Below are 21997 nucleotides of genomic sequence, written 5' to 3'. Positions count from 1 at the left end.
AAAACAAATCTTCTCCTAAGTTGCAGTTCTCTTGCAGTCTGCAACAGATATTCCTCCAGGATTTCCCTGTATTTACTGCATACGTTTCACCCTCTATCTTCACAAGCCTTCCAGGGCCCACTGCAGTGAACCATCCCCACAGCATGATGCAGCCACCACCATGCTTCACGGTAGGGATGGTGTGTTTTGATGATGTGTGATGTTTAGCTTACGCCAAAGTAGTACTTAGTCTGATGGCCAAAAAGTTCAATTTTGATTTCATCAGACCATAGTATCTTCTTCCAGCTGACTTCAGAGTCTCCCAAACAACAGGAATCTGCAGATGCTGGAAATTCAAGCAACACACATCAAAGTTGCTGGTGAACGCAGCAGGCCAAGCAGCATCTATAGGAAGAGGCGCAGTCGACGTTTCAGGCCGAGACCCTTCGTCAGGACTAACTGAAGGAAGAGTGAGTAAGGGATTTGAAAGCTGGAGGGGGAGGGGGAGATGCAAAATGATAGGAGAAGACAGGAGGGGGAGGGATAGAGCCGAGAGCTGGACAGGTTGTTAGGCAAAAGGGGATACGAGAGGATCATGGGACAGGAGGTCCGGGAAGAAAGACGGGGGGGGGTGACCCAGAGGATGGGCAAGAGGTATATTCAGAGGGACAGAGGGAGAAAAAGGAGAGTGAAAAAAAGAATGTGTGCATGAAAATGAGTAACAGCTGGGGTACGAGGGGCAGGTGGGGCCTAGCGGAAGTTAGAGAAGTCAATGTTCATGCCATCAGGTTGGAGGCTACCCAGACGGAATATAAGGTGTTGTTCCTCCAACCTGAGTGTGGCTTCATCTTTACAGTAGAGGAGGCCGTGGATAGACATGTCAGAATGGGAATGGGATGTGGAATTAAAATGTGTGGCCACTGGGAGATCCTGCTTTCTCTGGCGGACAGAGCGTAGCTGTTCAGCAAAGCGGTCTCCCAGTCTGCGTCGGGTCTCACCAATATATAAAAGGCCACATCGGGAGCACCGGACGCAGTATATCACCCCAGTCGACTCACAGGTGAAGTGATGCCTCACCTGGAAGGACTGTTTGGGGCCCTGAATGGTGGTAAGGGAGGAAGTGTAAGGGCATGTGTAGCACTTGTTCCGCTTACACGGATAAGTGCCAGGAGGGAGATCAGTGGGGAGGGATGGGGGGGACGAATGGACAAGGGAGTTGTGTAGGGAGCGATCCCTGCGGAATGCAGAGAGAGGGGGGAGGGAAAGATGTGCTTAGTGGTGGGATCCCGTTGGAGGTGGCGGAAGTTACGGAGAATAATATGTTGGACCCGGAGGCTGGTGTGGTGGTAGGTGAGGACCAGGGGAACCCTATTCCTAGTGGGGTGGTGGGAGGATGGAGTGAGAGCAGATGTACGTGAAATGGGGGAGATGCGTTTAAGAGCAGAGTTGATAGTGGAGGAAGGGAAGCCCCTTTCTTTAAAAAATGAAGACATCTCCCTCGTCCTAGAATGAAAAGCCTCATCCTGAGAGCAGATGCGGCGGAGACGGAGGAATTGCGAGAAGGGGATGGCGTTTTTGCAAGAGACAGGGTGAGAAGAGGAATAGTCCAGATAGCTGTGAGAGTCAGTAGGCTTATAGTAGACATCAGTGGATAAGCTGTCTCCAGAGACAGAGACAGAAAGATCTAGAAAGGGGAGGGAGGTGTCGGAAATGGACCAGGTAAACTTGAGGGCAGGGTGAAAGTTGGAGGCAAAGTTAATAAAGTCAACGAGTTCTGCATGCGTGCAGGAAGCAGCGCCAATGCAGTCATCGATGTAGCGAAGGAAAAGTGGGGGACAGATACCAGAATAGGCACGGAACATAGATTGTTCCACAAACCCAACAAAAAGGCAGGCATAGCTAGGACCCATACGGGTGCCCATAGTTACACCTTTAGTTTGGAGGAAATGGGAGGAGCAAAAGGAGAAATTATTAAGAGTAAGGACTAATTCCGCTAGACGGAGCAGAGTGGTGGTAGAGGGGAACTGATTAGGTCTGGAATCCAAAAAGAAACGTAGAGCTTTGAGACCTTCCTGATGGGGGATGGAAGTATATAAGGACTGGACATCCACGGTGAAAATAAAGCGGTGGGGGCCAGGGAACTTAAAATCATCGAAAAGCTTAAGAGCGTGAGAAGTGTCACGAACATAGGTCGGAAGGGATTGAACAAGGGGTGATAAAACAGTGTCGAGGTATGCAGAAACGAGTTCGGTGGGGCAGGAGCAAGCTGAGACAATAGGTCGGCCAGGACAGGCAGGTTTGTGGATCTTGGGTAGGAGGTAGAAACGGGAAGTGCGGGGTGTGGGAACTATAAGGTTGGTAGCAGTGGATGGGAGATCCCCTGAGCGGATAAAGTCGTTGATAGTGTGGGAGACAATGGCCTGGTGCTCCTTAGTGGGGTCACGATCGAGGGGTAAATAAGAGGAGGTATCCGCGAGTCTCCCACATGCCTTCTGGCAAACTCTAGCTGAGATTTCACGTGAGTGTTTTTTTTTAAACAGTGGCTCTCTCTTTGCCACTCCCCTATAAAGCTGCAACTGGTGAAGCACCCGGGCAACAGTTGTTGTATGCACAGTCTCTCCCATCTCAGCCACTGAAGCTTGTAACTCCTCCAGAGTTATCTTAGGTCTCTTGGTGGCCTCCCTCACTCGTACCCTTCTTGCACAGTCACTCAGTTTTTGAGGATGGCCTGCTCTAGGCAGATTTACAGCTGTGCCATATTCTTTCCATTTCTTTATGATTGACTTAACTGTAATCCAAGGGATATTCAGGGATTTGGAAATTTTCTTATAGCCATCTCCTGCCTTGTGCTTTTCAATAATCGTTTTGTGGAGTTGCTTAGAGTGTTCTTTTGTCTTCATGGTGTAGTTTTTGCCAGGATACTGACTCACTAGCAGTTGGACCTTCTAGATACCGGTGTATTTTTACTACAATCAATTGAAACACCTTGTCTGCACACAGGTCTCCAAAAACAGATCTCCATTTAACTGATTATGTGACTTCTAAAACCAATCAGCTGCACCAATGACGATTTGGTGTGTCATATTAAAGGGAGGGGGGTGAATACATATGCAATCAATTATTTTGTGTTTAATATTTGTAATTGATTTAGATAACTTTGAAGAGATCTGTTCTCACTTTGACATGAAAGAGTCTTTTTCTGTTGATCAGTGTCAAAAAACCCAAATTATATCCACTGTGGTTCAATGTTGTAAAACAATAAAATATAAAAACTTCCAAAGGGGTGAATAATTTTCATAGGATATGTATGTGGAAAGATTGGTCAGAGGAAGTGGTTGAGGCAGGCACAATAACAATATTCCAGGTACTGTGCATGGAAGGAAATATTTAGAGGGATGTGAGCCAAACGCTGGCAACTTGAACTAGCTTGGATGAGAATCTTGTTTGGTGTGAACGGAAAGACTCTGTCCTGTGTGACTCCAAGAAAATCAAGCATTTGGTATGGTTATGAGTCATGAGTTGGGCTTACTGGAAAACAACACTGCTAACTGATAATCTGTTAGCCAAAGCAGAATGAACATGGAACACAGTTAAGATGTATAACAATATATTAGAGGAAACAGTATTCACCAGGTCTGTTAATATTACTAGTCTCACTATTAGTGGATCAGACAGATTGGAACACATCTAGCCAAGGGTTTCTTTCCATTATAGAAAAGACACTAATCAGCATTTTATACTATTTATAATGTTTAAGGTAAAATAAAAGTAAAGATTTCATGAATGAAAGAATAAATAATAATCAAGATACAACACAATTGGATAACAAAACAATATTGTATTCTGTTATACAAATCACCTGCATCTGACCTTACATATATAATCAAACAAAATTGACCAGAATACAATTTTATTATAGAAGCTATCTCCAGGATTTAATTGTAACATGGATCACCCCATCAACAAGACTTAATTCTGTTATCAAACACAACATCACCAGGATTTCATCCAATTATAGAACACATAACACGCAGGATCCAGAAAACATTATAACTAGAATTTAAATCTATTATAGAACCTATCATTAGGCCATTTCATTACATTTTAGAACTCAACAGGATTTCATTCCAAAGTAGGACACAATTTTACCCGCAATTCATTTAACTGGAGAACACTTCATCACCAGAAGTTCACTCCAGTACAGAATGCATCTTCATCAAGATTTTGTTCTCTTGTAGAATACACTCAGTGGGCACTCTATTAGGTACACCTGCACACTTGCTCATGAATGCAAATACAGTCATAGAGACATACAGCGCAGAAACAAGCCCTTCGCTCATTTAGTCCATGCCAAAAGCATTTAAACTGCCTACTCCCATCGACCTGCACCAGGACCATAGCCTTCCATAGCCCTACCATCCACGTACCTATCCAAACCTCTCTTAAACGTTGAAATCAAGCTTGCACACACCACTGGTGCTGGCAGCTCATTCCACACTTTCACAACCCTCTGAGTGAAGGAGTTTCCCCTCATGTTCTCCTTAAACTTTTCACCTTTCACTCAGAACACTCCCCCCCCCACCCCACCTTTACTGGGCTTCTATAGAAAGCTGGTTTGTTAGCCACTCTGCTAACAGACACTGGACTCAGCAGTGAGAAAGCCACCTTTCTCAAACTCCGTATGTCTAGGGTCAGTATAACTTAGGTCCCACCAAACCAAAAAGTTGGTATGTTTTAACCACCCAAGCCCCAACCTAAGTGAATACTGCCCAGATACAATTATCCATCAGCAAAAAATAACAGATCATATACTGCATACATTTACAAAGGAGGTGTATTTACTAATTTCAGTTTAATCAGTTATTAAAAAAAGAAAAAATAATAAGGGCCCATTATGAATAAACCAGTCTAAGTGAGCACATGTGGAGCTCATAACTTCCAAAAGCTGGGTGTGCCCCCTTCTCATAGTGCCAACTTCTCATCACTGACCACTGGTAGAACTTCTCATCTTGGACTCCTTCCAACTGCGTTTTCCCATCTGATTGAATCCTACCCTCGTCTCTCTCAATCCTCTCCTCACTCGATCTCCCGCCAAAAAGACTACGAATCCCACCAGTGTCCATCTCAAATCCTCTCCGCCCAACTTACTCTAGAACCTTCTCCCATTCCACCATCCTGATTGGCTGACACAGCATTCACAAGTTGAACATCACAGCCCCCTTATCTTTAACCGAAACCCAAACATGCTATGAGCAGGACAAACTGCTTCTGCAGAATACTACAAAATGAAATACCTACAGCATTAGCAGCAAGAATCTTAACCAGAGAATTACATTCTCCCCACCATCAAAGATAGTCAAGTCCTGATGACTTTGAGGTTTATCAACCAATCATCACTAACACAGTTTTCAAAGGAATTTCGTGACGACAGGACCTTCAATTCATTTGTAAATAGTAGTGATATATCTCACTAGGGGGATAGATGCAACACTCTGTTCCCCCGGTGCATCATATGCCAGCCTATCTGGGGGTTTCCTGACTCCGTGAGACCTCCATATCCCATCCTCAGCCTCTAGCACTCCTTGGGCCCTGTCCTGTCTACTTGGGGATTGCCTCCACCTGTCCATTACTCATGCCTTCTGGGAACTCAGCTCCCTATCACCTGTGAGCTCAGCTTCATCCCCATTTACATTGGAGCCCAGTTTCCCTTCACTGCTGAGCATCACATTTGCTTGTCCACAGCTAGATCCCCACCCCCCCTCCCACTACCTCCTCAAAGGGGGAAGAGATTCAGAAATCCCTTCATCTACTCTTGGGGAGTTTGCATAAGGTAATGTATACTACACCCCCATTTCCTCAAATCTGAGTCTGTACACCATTCAGTGGTTAGGTCCCCTTCATGTCTCCCCACTGATGGTCTTCCTGTTCTTCCACTTCAGTGCAGACTCCTCCTACTAGGTACTCTGAAAATTTCACTTTTGAAGGCTTCCCACTTACCAAGTCCACCCTTACCAGAAAACAGCCTGTCCCAAATCCACACTTGCCAGATCATTTCTGATACCTCCAAAATTGGCCTGTCCCCAATTTAAAATCTCAACCCATAGACAAAACCTATTTTTTTGCATATTTACTTTAAAACTAATGGCATTGTGGTCACTAGATGCAAAGATTTCCCCTACACAAACCCCTGTCACCTGTCCTGTCTCATTCCTTAATAGCAGATCCAATATTGCACACACTCATTGGGACTTCTACGTACTGATGAAGGAAACATACCTGAATCATCTGACGAACTATCCCATCTAGTCCTTTTACAGTATGGGAATCCCAGTCAATATGTGGAAAGTTAAAATCACTTACCATAACAACTGTATGTTCCTTACAAAGTCTGTGAACTCTCTGCAAATTTGTTCCTCTGAATCCCTCGGCCTGTTGGGTGGTCTGTAATATCGCCCCATTAACATGGTCATACCTTTCCTAGTCCTCAGTTCTACCATAATGCCTCACTAGTTGAGTTCTCCAGCCTGTCCTGATGGAGCACTGTCATGACATTTTCCCTGACTAGTAACACCACCCCTCCTCCTTTAATCCCTCTCGCTCTGTCGTGCCTAAAACAACAGAATCCTGGAATATTGACCTGCCAGTCCGACCCCTCCTGCAATCAAGTTTCAGTAATGGCCACAATGTCCTAATTCCAGGTATTGATCCATTCCCTGAGCTCATCCGCCTTTCCTACGTTACTTCTTGCATTGAAATATACACAGCTCAGGACACTAGTTGCTCCATGATCAACCTTTTGACTTTGTCTGAGGTCTTACCAACATCTGTCTCCACAACCTCTCCCCTAACTGTTCTGGTACCCTGGTTCCCCCCCCCCCCCACAACTCTAGTTTAAACTCCACTGTGCAGCATTAGCAAACCTTTCCACTAGGATATTAGTCCCCTTCCAGATCAGGTATAAATTGTCTGTTATGTACAGGTCCCACCTTACCTACAAGAGAGCCCGATGATCCAAAAATCTTATATCCTCCCTCCTACACCAACTCCTTACCTCACTAGCACGCAGCACGGGTAGCAGCCCTGAGATCAGAACCTTGGAGGTCCTGCCCTTTAACTTAGCACCCAACACCCCGAACTCCCTTTGCAGAACCTCGTCACCAGTTCTACCTACGTCATTGGTACCTACATGGACCACAATCTCTGGCTGTTCACCCTCCCAATTAAGAAAGCTGAGGACTCAGTCCAAGATGTCCCAGACCCTGGCACCTGGGAGACAACCTACCATCTAGGAGTCTCGTCCTCGTCCATAGAACCTCCTTTCTTTTCCCCTACCTAATGAATCCCATATCACCACAGCTCACCTCTTCTCCCTGCCCTCCCCTTTCCTTCCGAGTCACAGAGGCAGACTCAGTGCCAGAGACCTGACTGCTGTGACTTTCCTCTGCTAGGTCATCTACCACCCCACCTCCCCACACAACAATATCCAAAGTGATATATCTGTTGTTGAGGGGGATGGCCACAGAGGTGCTCTGCACTGGCTCCTTAACCATTTTCCCCTTCCTGTCACCCAGTTTCCTATGTCTGCACCTTCAAACGCAACTACCTATGTCCCATCACCCCTTCTGCATCCTGATTGATCCAGAGTTCGAGTTCCAATTCCAGAGTGGATAGTTAGAAGCTGCAGGTCCACGCACTTCTCACAGTTGTAGTCTTCAGGAACATTGCAGGTCTCCCTGCCTTCCCATATCCTGCATGAAGAACATTCCACTAACCTGCCTGGCATCTCTGCTGTGTTAACTGAGCAAATGTAAAGGAGGTGGGGAAAAGTTACCTGTACCTACTGCTTTTTGTGTTTGCCTTTTCTGACTGAAGCTTCTCCTCACTGAAGCCTCTAGAGCTAAAGCCTCCAAATCTCTATTCTGACTGGCCACTGTGACGATGGCTGCTCTACTTGCCCCTACCTTACTTTAATTTGCTCTTGCTAATCAATCCCAAACGCCAATTGGCCGCTGCTCAAAGCTCCAAATACACTGCCTTTAATAGCCAATCCACGATCCTGTGTGAAGTACGTCCATTCAAGCTTCTAATCTCTCCGATTGGTCACCGGTCAAAGTTCCCAGAAAAAAACTGCTGCTAATCAGCCAATCATGTGGCAGCAACTCATGCATAATTGCGTACAGACACGGTCAAGAGATTCAGTTGTTGCTCAGACCAAACATCAGAATGGAGAAGAAATTTGATCTGAGTGACTTTGACCGTAGAATGAATGATCATTGGCGCCAGACAGGATAGTTGTAGTATCTCAGAAACTGATCATGCACAATGGTCTCTAAGAGTTTACAGAGAATGGAGCAAACCCCCCTCCCCAAAAAAAAAGTGAGTGGCAGTTTTATGGGCGAGATTGTCTTGTTAATGAGTTCAGAGCAGAATGGCCAGGTTGCTTCAAGCTGACAGGAAGGCCACAGTAACTCAAATAGCCACATGTTATGACAGCGGTGTGCAGAAGAGCATCACTGAATACACGTCAAATCTGGAAGTGGGTGGGCTGCAGCAGCAGAAGGCCACAAACATACACTGAGTAGCCACTTTATTAAGTGTATATTCTCACCAGTATTTCACTCCACTGTACATCACGTCATCGAGGCAATTTCATTCTTATATAGAACAATTATCACCAGATCATTCCATTGTAGAACGCGTCAACATATGATATAAACTATCTTTCATTTTACTGGAGGACACGTCATCACCATTCTGCTATAGACTAGGGCACCGTGGTATTTATTTGATTAAACACAGTGTTTAGAGGATTTTGTCCTCTTATGGAATACATCTCACTAAGGCAGGACAACATGATATGATAGACCACAGCATCCCTTGAACTTAATTCCAATCATTTATTTAGATTTTTTAGTGAGAGATTTAGAGATCCAGCATGGTAATAGGCCCTTCCAGCCCAAACCACCCATTTAATCCATACGCCCTTGAATTGGGGGGAAAACGCAGTGCCCAGACGAAGCACGCGCTGCCACAGAGAGAACGTACAAACTCAGTACAGATAGTGCGGGAATTGAACCCGTGTTGCTGGGCTGTAATAGCGTTACGCTAACTGCTACACCATCCATGAGTGTATCAACAGCTGGATTTAATTCAATTATAGGACATAACATCAGGACCTTGATTGTGGCACACATCACTCGTGGGTTTTCATTCTGTTCTAGAACACGCTGGCGCTGGGCTTCGGTTCTGTTCTAGAACCAATCATTGTCAAGATTTCATTGTAGTATGGTCAACAGGAAACCATTCTTTTGCAAAACACCTCATCTCTAGGTTTTCCTTTTGTTATACAAATGTCATCAACACTATTTAATTCCATTACGGAACATAGCATTATCTGGTTTCATTCTACTGAAGAACACATCAATACCAGAATTATATTCCGTTATAAAGCACACCAATAGATTTTCACTGGGCAACACAGCATTTTCATTCTACCATAGAACACATCATCTACTCATCAGATTCAGAATAATTTATCACATGTACAACCTAAGGATGGGTTGGGGGCAGCCCGCAAATATTGGCACACATTACGGCATCAACATAGCAAAACCAACAGAACAGCAATGAAACAACAGCAAAACAGACCTTTTTCTCCTTCCCACCTACTCACACACATTGACAGTCCTCCAACTCCAGGACAAGGTGCCTCCAACCCTCCAGCAAACTCACAGACATCAAGCCTCCAAATTCCCCAGTGGACTTGCAGAGCCGCAGACCCAGGGCTTTGTATGTAACAATGCATATTTTTCCCCTCTGACTGTTAAGATAGTTGGACGTGTAATGAGTCCTGAATGTATCCCAGATGAGCCCCCAAATGCTGTGACTGACTAAACTAAGCTGTAACTGAAAAGATACAAAAGCCTTCTAAAAATCACCCCTCACACTTTACAAACTTAGAGAAAATAATGAACAGTTAAATATACTTTCAATGGCTATTATCAACTACATAACTAATATTTTACTCTAGTCTTAAATGAGATCCTGGTGACCAAGTGTTCCATAGAATGAGATGCCAGGATGACGTGTTCTGCAGAATTCTGGCTTCTGCCCCCTTCCTTTCCAGACCTGATGAAGGGCCTCGTTCTGAAACATTTATTTTTTTCTTCCCCTCCACAGGTGCTGCCTGACTTGCTAAGTTCCTACAGCATTTTGTGTGTGATACCTTCACAAGGAATCTGTTCTAGAATCAGAATTATCATCACCCGCATGTGTTGTGAAATTTGTTAACTTGGTAGCAGCAGTTCAATGCAATACATAATATAGAAGAGTAAAAGTAAAAGTAAATAAATTAATTATTACTCTATAAATATATTGAGTAGATTCAAAATTGTGCAAAAACAGAAATAGTATATATTAAAAGAAGTGAGGTAGTGTTCATCGGTTCAATGTCCATTTAGGAATCAGATGGTAGAGTGGAAGAAGCTGTTCATGAATCACTGAGTATGTGCTTTCAGGATACTGTACCTCCTACCTGATGGTAACAGTGAGAATAGGGCATGCCCTGGGTGATGGGGGTTCTTAATAATGGACACTGCCTTTCTGAGACACTGCTCTTTGAAGATATCATGGGTACTTTGTAGGCTAGTGTCCAAGATGGAACTGACCAGATTTACAACCCTCTGCAGCTTCTTTCAATCCTGTGCAGTAGCCCCCCACCCCCCATATCAAACAGTGATACAGCCTGTCAGAATGCTCTCCATGGTACATCTATAGAAGTTTTTGAGTGTTTTTGTTGACACACCAAATCTCTTCAAACTCCTAATGAAGTATAGTCACTGTCTTGTCTTCTTTATAACTGCATCGATATGTTGGGACCAGGTTAGGTCCTCAAAGATCTTGACACTCAGGAACTTGAAACTGCTCACTCTCTCCACTTTTGATCCCTCTATGATGATTGGTATCATGAAACATCATGACTTGGATTTCAATCTGAAATTGAACTCATTCTCACCAGGACATCATTATACTGTACTACAGAATGCACCACTCTGGCATCTCATTCTGTTACAGAACACATTGTTACCAGGATCACCATTCTATTACAGAGAACATTGTCACTAAGAGTTCATTCTATTATGCAACACATCACCACAGGGATTATGAAACTCTATTCTGGAATGTATCCTCACCAGTCATCAAGATTTCATTCTGTTATAGAACAAAAGTTAAACAGGATTTCTCTATAATAGAACACAGAACCCCAGGATTTAACTCTATTATGAAACACATCATCACTAGTATTCTTTTCTATCGCAGAACACAAATAGAATCAGGTTTAATATCACTGGCATATGTTGTGAAATTAGTTGTTTTCTTATAATAATAAGTGCAAAAAAAAGAAAAAATAGTGAGGCAGTGTTCATTCAGAAATCCGATGGCACAATGGAAGAAGCTGTTTCTGGAATGTTCAGGGTGTGTCTTCAGGCTCCTGTACCTCTTCCTTGATGGTAGCAGTGAGAAGAATAAAAGGAAGGGAGGGAAGGGAGGAAGCAAATGCATGGAGAAGAGTTTCAACAGCGGATCGGCTGAGGCAGATGCTGTAATAGGGATATGGAGAGAGAATAATTGACACAGATGTCATCAGAAGCTAAAAATGGGGTGGCACAGTAATGTAGCGGTTAGCATAACATTAATAAAGTGGTCGTGCCCCAGGTTCAATCCCCGTCACTGCCTGCAGGGAGTTCATAAGTTTTCTCCCGGACTGCTTGGGCTGCCTCTGACTGCTGCCATTTCCTCCCATGATCTAACGATGCATGGTTAGCAGATTAATTCGTCATAAGACATAGGAACAGAATTAGGCCATTCAGCCCATTGAGTCTTCTCTAACATTCCATCATGGCTGATTTATTATCCCTCTCAACTGCCTTCTTCCCATAACCTTTGACACCCCGACTAATCAAGAATAAATCAACCTCCACTTTAAATATAGCTGGTGACTTGGCCTCCTCAGCTGTCTGTCAATAAATTCCACAGATTCACTACCTCTGGCTAAAAAGGTTCTTCCTCATCTCTGGACTAAAGGGACATCCTTTTACTCTGAGGCTGTGCCCTCTGGTCCTACACCTCTCGCACCCCCACTATAGGAAACATCCTCTGCACTTCCGCTCTATCTGGGGACTTCAATATTCCATAGGTTTCAATGAGATTCTCCCCCCACCCTCACCGTTCTTCTAAACTTTGGCTATACATTATTTTGTTCATTGCTCCTCATCTCTTATCAGGTTTCTTCTGAAGTGCATGGATGTTCTTTTCCTGTTCCTAGTGTCTCCAAGTACCACTATATATATTCATCCATGCTTGACTGGTTCACACCTGTGAAAGGAACATCTTTCATTTCTTTGCCTTCCCTACAAATCCATTACATAATATTAAACCCCCTTCATGTCCTCCTTCAATCCCACCTTTTCCAGAGTTAAGTGCTCTCACGGGTTCAGGCTTCCCTGAAGGCTAGACCCTCCCAGTCCAAGCATCACTCTTGTTTCACTGTCTTGCATTTTCTCTCATCCTTCCTAGTCCATATTATGTAACGGAGCCTAGAATGGTGGCAGGACTCCAAGTGTTTCCTGGCAAACATCTCTTCAAGTTTAACCTCACTGTTTTGTTTATATTACGCAAAGGATGCCCACTACTTATTGTGTTTCCATGACATCAATCTTGTCACGGCTTTTAGTGATTTCTCATCGACACCTCCAGATCTTTCTTGCCCACTTTGGCGTTTATTTTCCAAGGAATGAAACTATATCACTTTGCAGATGCTATTACTGAAAACATGCCACTGAATGTTCTGACAAACTTCTACAGATGCACTGTTGAAAGTATTCTCACTGTTTGCATAATGGTCTGGTACGGCAACTTGAACGTACAGGAATACAAGAAGCTGCAGAGTATAGTGGATTCGACCCAATACTTCATGGGTATATCCTTCCACACCCTCAGTACTATCTACAGGAACCGTTGCCTCAAGATGGCAACATCTATCATAAAGATCCCCACTATCTGGACCATGCCATCTTTCCACAGCTACCATCGGGCAAAAGGTACAGAAGTCTGAAGTCTATTATGACCAGGTTCAAGAACCACTACTTCCATTCAACTATTCTGTTCTTGAACCAAGGTGCACAACCCTAATCACTATCACAGTACAACACCACCATCATGAACAATTTGCTTTTTGTTCTAATTGTGTGCTTCCTTGTATAATTTATGTTTCATCTATGTTTTTCTTATGATGCCATGTGTCTGCAAGTAAGATTTTCATTGCACGTGCTTACGACAATGAATTTGACTTTGAGTTTTGACTCTGAATGCACTTCTTCTACGAGGTAGTACATCAGTACCTCGTGTCTTGTCAGCTATAGAAGTATACCATAGTGTTACACAGCACTGAAACAGTCTCTACAGTCCAGAATCTGCCTGACCGTCAGACATTACCAACACTAATTCTACACAGAAGTTTTATTCTCCCCACTTCCCCACAACACCCCCTCCCCGAGATTTACAGAGACCATTTAGGCTACAAACCCACCAGTCATCAAGATTGGGAGGAAACTAAGGGGAAGGGAAGACAGATGTCCACAACAGAGAGACAAAACTCTACCAGCTACGCACCTCTCCGCTAGCCTACATGACAAGATTTCCCAGACATTACTGAACACATCATTAGAAGGCAACCATAACATTAAGGTGTGTACCATCAAACAAAGTTTCTCTCAAATAAAGCTGCGATCTACAGTAGAACAGCTGCAGCCAAGACCAGACAGTGCAGGAGAGATCGGTTCAGTCTGTTGCTTATACTCGTAGTCATTTTCAGTGTTTCACTTGCCTAGGGACAGGTCACTTTCCAAGACAGGGATAAACAACAACCGTGACAATTCCAAATGACAATGGAGAGGAGATTTTGTGTTAAGAAATTCATTCAGTGACAAACGGGGTTGGACTATATTCCTTCTCCAAGGACCGTCGCCTTGTCGTGGTGGAGAGGTTCATGCGTTCCTGCGATCCCGAGAGTTACGCCCTTTGGCCCTTGGCTCCTGGCAGGTCACCCACAGGAGGAAGGTCAAGCAGAAGGTTCCAGCCCAAGAGCGATCCAACCAGGTCCTCAACTACAGGGCAGGCAGAAGATGATAACACATCACGACAGAACGAAGGCGGAGAATGGCTGCAGCAGTGAAATATCCAGTCATCCTGCGCTCCATGCCCTTGGACCCTGACCTCGGTTTGTCAAGGACAGTGTTGTGGCTGCCCTGGCATCAGCCTCCCCATGTTAAGCAAAGTCACGCACAGGTACTCTCTATTAAGGGAATCTAGCCTGTACATCACTCAACCCTCAAACAGTAACCGCAGAAATCAGGCAGTCTTCGGAGGTTCTGATTCACAGCCAGTGCACTGACGTGCAAGTTGTTACTATGGCAGAATGCCAATGCACTTTCTCTGGTAAGTACAGCCATGTAAAACACCAGAGCACCAGAAACATGCTGTAGTGAAGAGCATAGGGTATCTGCCTGAGACTTGGAAGAATGTTTACTATCTCAATCCCTCAGTTATACCTCGAAGCGTTGTTGGAGAGCCATAGAGTCGAACAGCATGGAAAGATGCCCAACTGGTCCATGCCAACAGAAACTCCCATCTAAGGTGGTCCCATTTACCCACACTTGGTCCATATCCCTCTAAATTTCCCTTTCTAAAATAATCCCACAATCCCATGGATGCTCTTTTCCTGTTCCTAGTGATCTAAAATAATCCTATTTTCCTGCAATTTGCCCATACCCTTTTAAATCTTTCCCATCCATGTGCCTACCCAAGCACCTATTAAAAGCTGTTAATGTACCCGCCACACCCACTTTCTCTGGCAGCTCATTCCATATATTGACCATCCTCTGGGTGAAGAAGTTGCTCCCCTTTCACAGGAATAACAAAAATAAGAGGAGGAAACTTTATTCCCAGACCTTCTGTGGCAAATGGCTTGGAACCATTAGTGAACAAAGTTGTAGGAAGAACTCCCAAGAGATTTCTTCACTGGCATGGTCACAGAGAAAACATAGATCTTTATAAGGTACTGGTCAATAATCACTTGGGTGGATTGAAGAGGAACACATATCACTATCCAATGCACTACAGATGACTTGAGTTCTCAATGTGCTTTGTCCTGAGTTGTTTCTAACAATGACCCCCAGTTTTAAGCTACTCTGTTCACAAACTTTATGAAATTAAACAGCAAAGATACCTCAAAGTAAATTTATTATCAAGGTTTTCCATTGATTCTATTTTACTTTTCTGCTTTACTGTGAATGCCTGCAAGATAATGAACATCAAGGTAGTATATGGTGATATACAAGTACAGTACTTTGATAATAAATTTACTCTAAAATTTGAGATCAGGAAGACACAAGAGACTGCAGATGCCGAAATCTGGAGCAGCAAACAGTCTGCGGGAACAACTCAGCAGGCCAAGCAACGTCAGTGGGAAGAAAAGAGTTATTGTTTTGACCCGAAACATTAACAATTCCACTCCCCACCCCCCTCCCCCTGCATCCACAAATGCTGTTTGACCTATTGAGGTCCTCCAGCAGACTGTGTTGTTGCAGGAGGCGGGGCAGCCTCCTGGAGTAGAGTTGGCGCTGTTGTTCAGTGAACGTGTTTAGAACTATCCTTGGTCAGAAATGGCTCTGCTTGATGCATGCACATGTTGTTGCCTGCATGTCTGTTCACACTGTGAATTCGTTAGACAATCTCAAAGGCACTCTGTAGTGAGAGCAACTCTTGGGATATATTCCATATCCACTTATCACTCTTTCTGCCTCTCTCTATCTATTGCTTTGTCCCACTTTCCATATCTTTTTCCATCTGTTGCTTTGCCTCTCTCTTTCACAAGCATCAAGACATCCCTCTCTCTACAGTAAACAGCAGCACCACAAGACCATGAGATGTAAGAGCAGAATTAGGCCATTCAATCCATCAAGTCTGCTCCACCATTCAATATAGCTGAGTTTTCAACCCCATTCTTCTGCCTTCTCCCCATGCCAGTCAAGAACCTCCATCGCTCTCTGTGACAATGAAATCCACAGATTCACCACCCTCAAGCTAAAGAAATTCCTCATCGCAGTTTTAAAGGTATGTTCCTTTATTCTGGGGCTGTGGCCTTGAACGTAGACACTCTTACTTAATGGAAGCTATCTCTATGTCCAAGCTATCCAGGCCTTCAGTATCCAGTAAGTTTCAATGACAGCACCCCCATCCTCCTGAATTCCATCGAGTACAGGCCCAGAGACAAATGCCCCTCATACGTCAAGCCTTTTATTCCTGGAACATTCTTATGAACCTCCTCTGGACTTACACAAGGGGAAGCACATACTTCCTTAGATACAGGGTCCAAAATTGCTCACTGTATTCCAAATGTGATCTGACAAGTGCCTTATAAAGCCTGAGAGCAAACCTCACGTTGATGTACTACTCCCCTCAAAACTAATGCTAATATTACATTTGCCTTCTTTACTAATGACTCAATCCCTGCAAGCTAACCTTGAGGGAATCCTGAACTAGGTCTCCAAAGTTTTCCACCTCTAATTTCCCCAGGAAATAATCTATACCTTTATTCTTCCTACCAAAGTGCATAACCATACACTTCCCTGTGCTATATCCCATCTGCCACTACTTTGCCCCCTCTCCCTACCTGTCCAGGTCCTTTTGCAGACTTGCTGTCTTCACAACATGACCTATCCCTCCCACCTTATCTTGGTATTGTTACATCCTTGAATGTTCAGGAAGTGGGGCGGAGTACATGCCCCTGTCTATATCAACAGTGCTGAACTGGAGATGGTTGAGCATTTCAAATTCCTAGGTGCAAATATCACAATAACTTGTTCTAGTCCAGCCACGAAGACAGTACGAAAGTACATCAATGCCTTTACTTCCTCAGAAGATTAAAAAAAATTTGGCACATCTCCAAGGATCCTCACCAATTTTTACAGATGCACCACAGAAAGCATCTTATCCAGATGCACACCGCCTGGTAAAGCAGGACCACAAGAAATTGAAGAGTTGAAGATGAAACTTATTCCATCCCAAAAACCAGCCTCTCCTCCACTGACTGTCTGAACTTCGCACTGCCTCAGAGTTCAAAGTAAATGTATTGCCATACAATCATACTTCTGGGAAACAGTCAACACCATCAAGGAGCCCTCCCACCCCGTTCATTCATTCTTCTCCCAACTTCCAATGTGCAGAAGATACAAAAGCTTGAGAATATGTTACTCCAGGCTCAATGACAATTTCTGACTGTCAGAAGACTCTCTGAACGACCTCTTGTACAATAAAGAACTCCTGATCTCAGTCTACATCATAATAACCTTGCACCCTATTGCCTAACAGCTCTTTCTCTGCAACTGTAACATTTATTTTGCATTCCATTATTTATTTTCCTTTTGTGCTATCTTGATGTAATTGTGTATGGAACAATCTGTCTGGAAAACAGTCCAGATCTCTGAATAATACCAGAGGGCAAGATCAGTGCTGCCCCATAGGCCATGGGTTCATGTCAGGTCAAATATCTCAATCGTTACTCAGACTTCCAAAGGTAGTTTCTAAATGCCAAGTTTTTAAGCTCACCAGTGGGAGGTGGTGCTTTAGCACTGCTGGCCCACCACCTCGAGGGAGTCTTGATCATAAGCGGGCCGAAACACCTGAAGACAGGTGGCAGATCAACGGATGATCCCACTGGTGATAGCACAGGACAGTTAACATCTTAATCCACGTGTATTTTTAACTCTTTTTTGGTGCATTGAAGGTGGAGTTGAATTTCTTCCTCAATGTCCAGAGTGATTCCCAAGAAAAAGTTTTATGCTGCTGTGGTGGCCTGGGAGCAGACCTTGGTTTCACAGATAGCAACACATGCGGTGCTGGAGGAACTCAGGAGTTCAGTCAACATCCTGCAGGAACTCCTCTATGCCCTCTCTTTAGTTATCACAAAGCTGCATATGGAACTCCAGCTGAGATCTGACTAATGTTTTATAAAGTTAGGACATAACCTCCCTGTTCTCATATTCAATACCCTGTCTAATGAGGGCCAGTGTCCCAAATCAGTATCAGAATGAGAAGCTATAATATTATTGACATATGTCATGATACTTGTTGCTTTGCAGTAGAAGTACTGTGCCATAAATTTAAAAATATACAATTTAAAATAAGAAATATACAAAAATAAATTAGTGCAAAAAGAGAGCTAGTATTTATGGGTCCATTGTCAGTTCATAACTCTGATGGCAGAAGTGAAGAAGCAGTCCCGAAATATTGAATGTATGTCTTCAGGTTCCTGTACCCTCTCCCTGATGGGTGTAATGAGAAGAGGCCATGCCCTGGATGGTGAGGGTCCTTAATGATGGATGCCGCCTTCTTATGCATCGCCTTTTGATGATGCCCTTGGTGCTGGGAAGCCTAGTGCCCATGGTGGAGCTCACTGAGTTTACAATCCTCTGCAGCTTCTTTAGATCCTGTGCATTGGCACCTGCATCCCAGTCAGAATGCCCTCCGCGCCTCCTCAACCAGTTTATCTAACTGTACCGTCAAGCTCAGGGATTTCTGGACTTCCTCAATGCTCCCCAAGACCTTACCATACATAGTTTATGTCCTGGCCTCATTGGTATTGCAAAAATACATCACTTCATGTTCACCTGGATTAAACTGCATCTGCCACTTCTCAGCCCATTTCCTTAATATCACTCTCCACTACCTTCCACTTTTATCAACAATTTCAATCTTCGTGCTGTGAATGTAATGATCACGCCTCCTACATCCACATCATTCATGCTTTTTTTTTGCTTTACAAACAGCAAGGGTGCCATCACCAGCCCTGTGAAACACCATTAGTCACAGGCGTCCAATCACAAAAATAACAGCTGACCATCTCCCATCTCCTCTTGCTAAACCAATTTTGAACGCAATTTACCAACTTATCCTGGGATCCATGGGTCCAGTCTCTCATGTGACACCTTGTCAAAGACTTTACCGAACTGCATAAAAACACACCTACTGCACAGGCTCCATCAAGGTACATTGTTACCACCTCACACAATTCAATCTGACCGGTTAGCCAAGATCTGCCTTTCACAAAGCCATGGCGTCTCTGACTCGTCCCTGCCTTCCAATTGATTATTAATTCTCCCCCTCAGAATTTTTCAAATAATTTCTCTACGACCGATGTCCAGTAGTTACCAGGCTTTTCCCTCCTGCCATTCTTGAATAAAAGACCACGCTTGACATCCTCCAGTCACCTGGAACCTCACCTGTTATCAGTGTATATATATATATATATATATATATATATATATATGAACCCCACAATCTCTTAGCTTCAGGGATCAGTGTTCCTCCACATGGAGCAACACTTGGGTCTTCCCTGAGAGCAATCTTGTTCTCTAGCGCCTGCATACTGAACTACTGTTGAAGCATATACCTGATATATCGACTAGGTAGTCTCCAGCCCCTTGGTATGAACATAGGATTCTCCTACTTCCGGTAATTCCCCCCCCCTCCCTTTCTCTATCCCTATTTCACTCTGCCCCCCTCCCCCAGCTGCCTATCACCTCCCTCATGGTTCCGCCTCCTTCTACTACTCATTGTGTTTTCTCCATTCCTTCTTCACCTTTCCTGCCTATCCCCTCCCTGCTTCCCCGCCCCATCCCTTTACTGGTTTTTCTCCAGGAACCTACCAGCCTTCTCCTTCCCATCATCCCCCCACCTTCTTTATAGGGCATCTGCCCCTTCCCCCTACAGTCCTGACGAAGGGTTCTGGCCCAAAACGTTGACTGATTGTTTCCACGGATGCTGCCCGACCTGCTGAGTTCCTCCAGCGTGTTGTGAGTGTTGCACACAGCACTGCTAGGAGCAAATACAGCACAGGCCTAGCCATGACACGCCAGTCCACGACCTCCTCTTCTGTCGCGATGAGGCCACACCCAGCTTGGAGGTGCAACACCTTATATTCTGCCTGGGTAGCCTCCAGCCTGATGGCATGAACATCAACTTGTGGTAACGTCCTCTCCCCTCACCATTCCTCACTCCCTTCTCCCCCGTATCTGCCCATCGCCTCCCCCCTTTTCTCTCCTCCATGGCCTTCCACCCCCACCTATCAGACTCCCCCTTCTCCAGCCCTGTATCTCTTTCAATTTCCTAGCTCTATCATCGCCCCTCCCAGTTTCACCTACCACCTTCATTTCCCCCCCCCCACCCCTGTCCTGATAAAGGGTCTTGGTCTAAAACGTGGGTTATACCTGTACTCCTTTTTCCATGGGTGCTGTCTGGCCTGCTGAGCTCCTCCAGCACTGTGTGTGTGTTGCTTGGAATTACAGTATCTGTAGATGTTCTCTTGTCTGTGATCAGCAACAAGTGGGAGTGGGAATGGCCAATAGATCAGACCAGTAGAACTGGGGATGGCTTGGAAAGGGCAGGTGTGTGGGGGGGGGGGAGGGAAGGGAGGACAGAGGTGTTGGAGGGGGGAATACGGGTAGAGAGTGCGAGAGAACAAGGGGAGTGGGGAGGGTGTCAGGGAGAAAATGGGCGAGAAGTTGAGGAGACGGGGTTGAGATTAGGGTGGAAGAGAGCCACACCCTGCCCCGGGAGTGGGGCAGCCACCCACTCCGGTCCGGGAAGCTCACCCACTCCAACCCCCGACTCCAGTCCCGGGACGCTCACCTTCACCCATCGCCCCCACCCCCTCACGACCCCGGGATCGGGATACTCACCCACTCATCCCTCCGACCCCCAATCTTAGACACTGGAGACTCTCACCCGTCCCCGATACGCAACCCGTCCGATACCGACAACGGCTCTCAAACCCGCCGCGCCGGGGACTGACCCCCTCCCCTCCCAAGCACACCCACCCATCTCCTCCACCCCGCCCCCGGTCCAGGGGCAACTCACCGATCCTTCAGACCCACCTCCTCAACCAGGAATCCGCTCACTGCCGTCACTGAAAAACCCGGACCGGATTCCGAAATGGGAACTGGACCTCAAACCCCACCCCACCCCACCCCACCCCACCCCACCCCACCCCAGTGGCGGCCAGCCGACCCCGGCTAACTGCTAACCACGAGGGTTCAATCAGCTGGCGAAGAGCAAGAACAGCTAGGAGCAACCGGTACTAGTCCGGGGTGCACGGTCCGAAAGTCCGTGCCGCACTGTACTGCGAGCGCTCCAGTTGCCACAACAAGCGCCAGGTATACATACACAGCCAACCCTCCCCCCACAACATCAGTGCAATCACAGCCGGCCCGGGCTACCGAGGGTCGGATTTCATTCCTGTGCCGGCTGTGTGTTTACGTGCACACCTGCCTACTTCCCGAGTGCTGACACCTCCACCCTCTAGCCTAATTAGCCCTGGACACCCCCAGGCCTTAGCCAGCAGCTGCTAACTCACCTTCTTTTCCCTTAATCGCACCAGAAACACTCGGCACTCTTCTATCCCGCAAAACCAGGCGGCAAAGCGGTAAAGCATGTGACTCGCAGGCCGGTCAGAAAGCTTGGCTTCTCATGAGCGGCTTATAGAGGAAAGAGGTTTACTGGTCGTGCGGAGCCTTAGGAGCTCATGAGGGGTGGGAACAGCAGGGCGCAGAGGGGTAGGGTGGGTCCTGGCTAGCGTGAAACCAAGCTACCGAGGGATGCTGAGTGAAGGTGAAGGGTGTGATGCCAAGACAGTGCCAGAGTAACTATAGGCTTAATGGGCACAGAGTGAGGGGAGAGTGGGAACTGGCCCGGACAGAGATGTGGGAGTGAAGGGATGGTCAAAGTACATACTACATGACGCCATGTACTCCCGCAAGATTCATTTTCATTTTTTCAGAGATACAGTGTTGAACAGGCCCTTCCAGCCCAACGAGCCACACCAGCCGCACCCCACCTATTCAACACTAGCCTAATCACAGGACAATTTACGATGACCAATTAACCTTTGGAATGTGGGAGG

General features: G+C 45.5%; 1 protein-coding gene across 7 annotated transcripts in view; it reads right to left on the bottom strand.

The window, feature by feature from the left end:
* The window catches only part of si:ch211-45c16.2 (mitogen-activated protein kinase kinase kinase 13), a 204334-nt gene extending 182780 nt beyond the window's left edge, over window positions 1-21554 (bottom strand). For 3 of the 7 annotated variants that reach the window (XM_063051544.1, XM_063051542.1, XM_063051538.1), the window contains exon 1: window positions 20778-20888. The gene's annotated coding sequence lies outside the window, so the exon portion shown is untranslated. Of the gene's footprint in view, window positions 1-20306; window positions 20323-20777; window positions 20889-20955; window positions 21037-21451 lie in introns of those variants that run through there. The other 4 variants (XM_063051540.1, XM_063051543.1, XM_063051541.1 and 1 more) reach the window with 4 other exon arrangements.
* Window positions 21555-21997: the final 443 nt, after the last annotated feature.

The sequence above is a fragment of the Mobula hypostoma genome, chromosome 6, assembly GCF_963921235.1.
Source record: "Mobula hypostoma chromosome 6, sMobHyp1.1, whole genome shotgun sequence".
Lineage (NCBI taxonomy): Eukaryota > Metazoa > Chordata > Chondrichthyes > Myliobatiformes > Myliobatidae > Mobula > Mobula hypostoma.
Note: the sequence above shows the minus strand (reverse complement) of the source record. Positions and strands in the feature narration are given on the sequence as shown.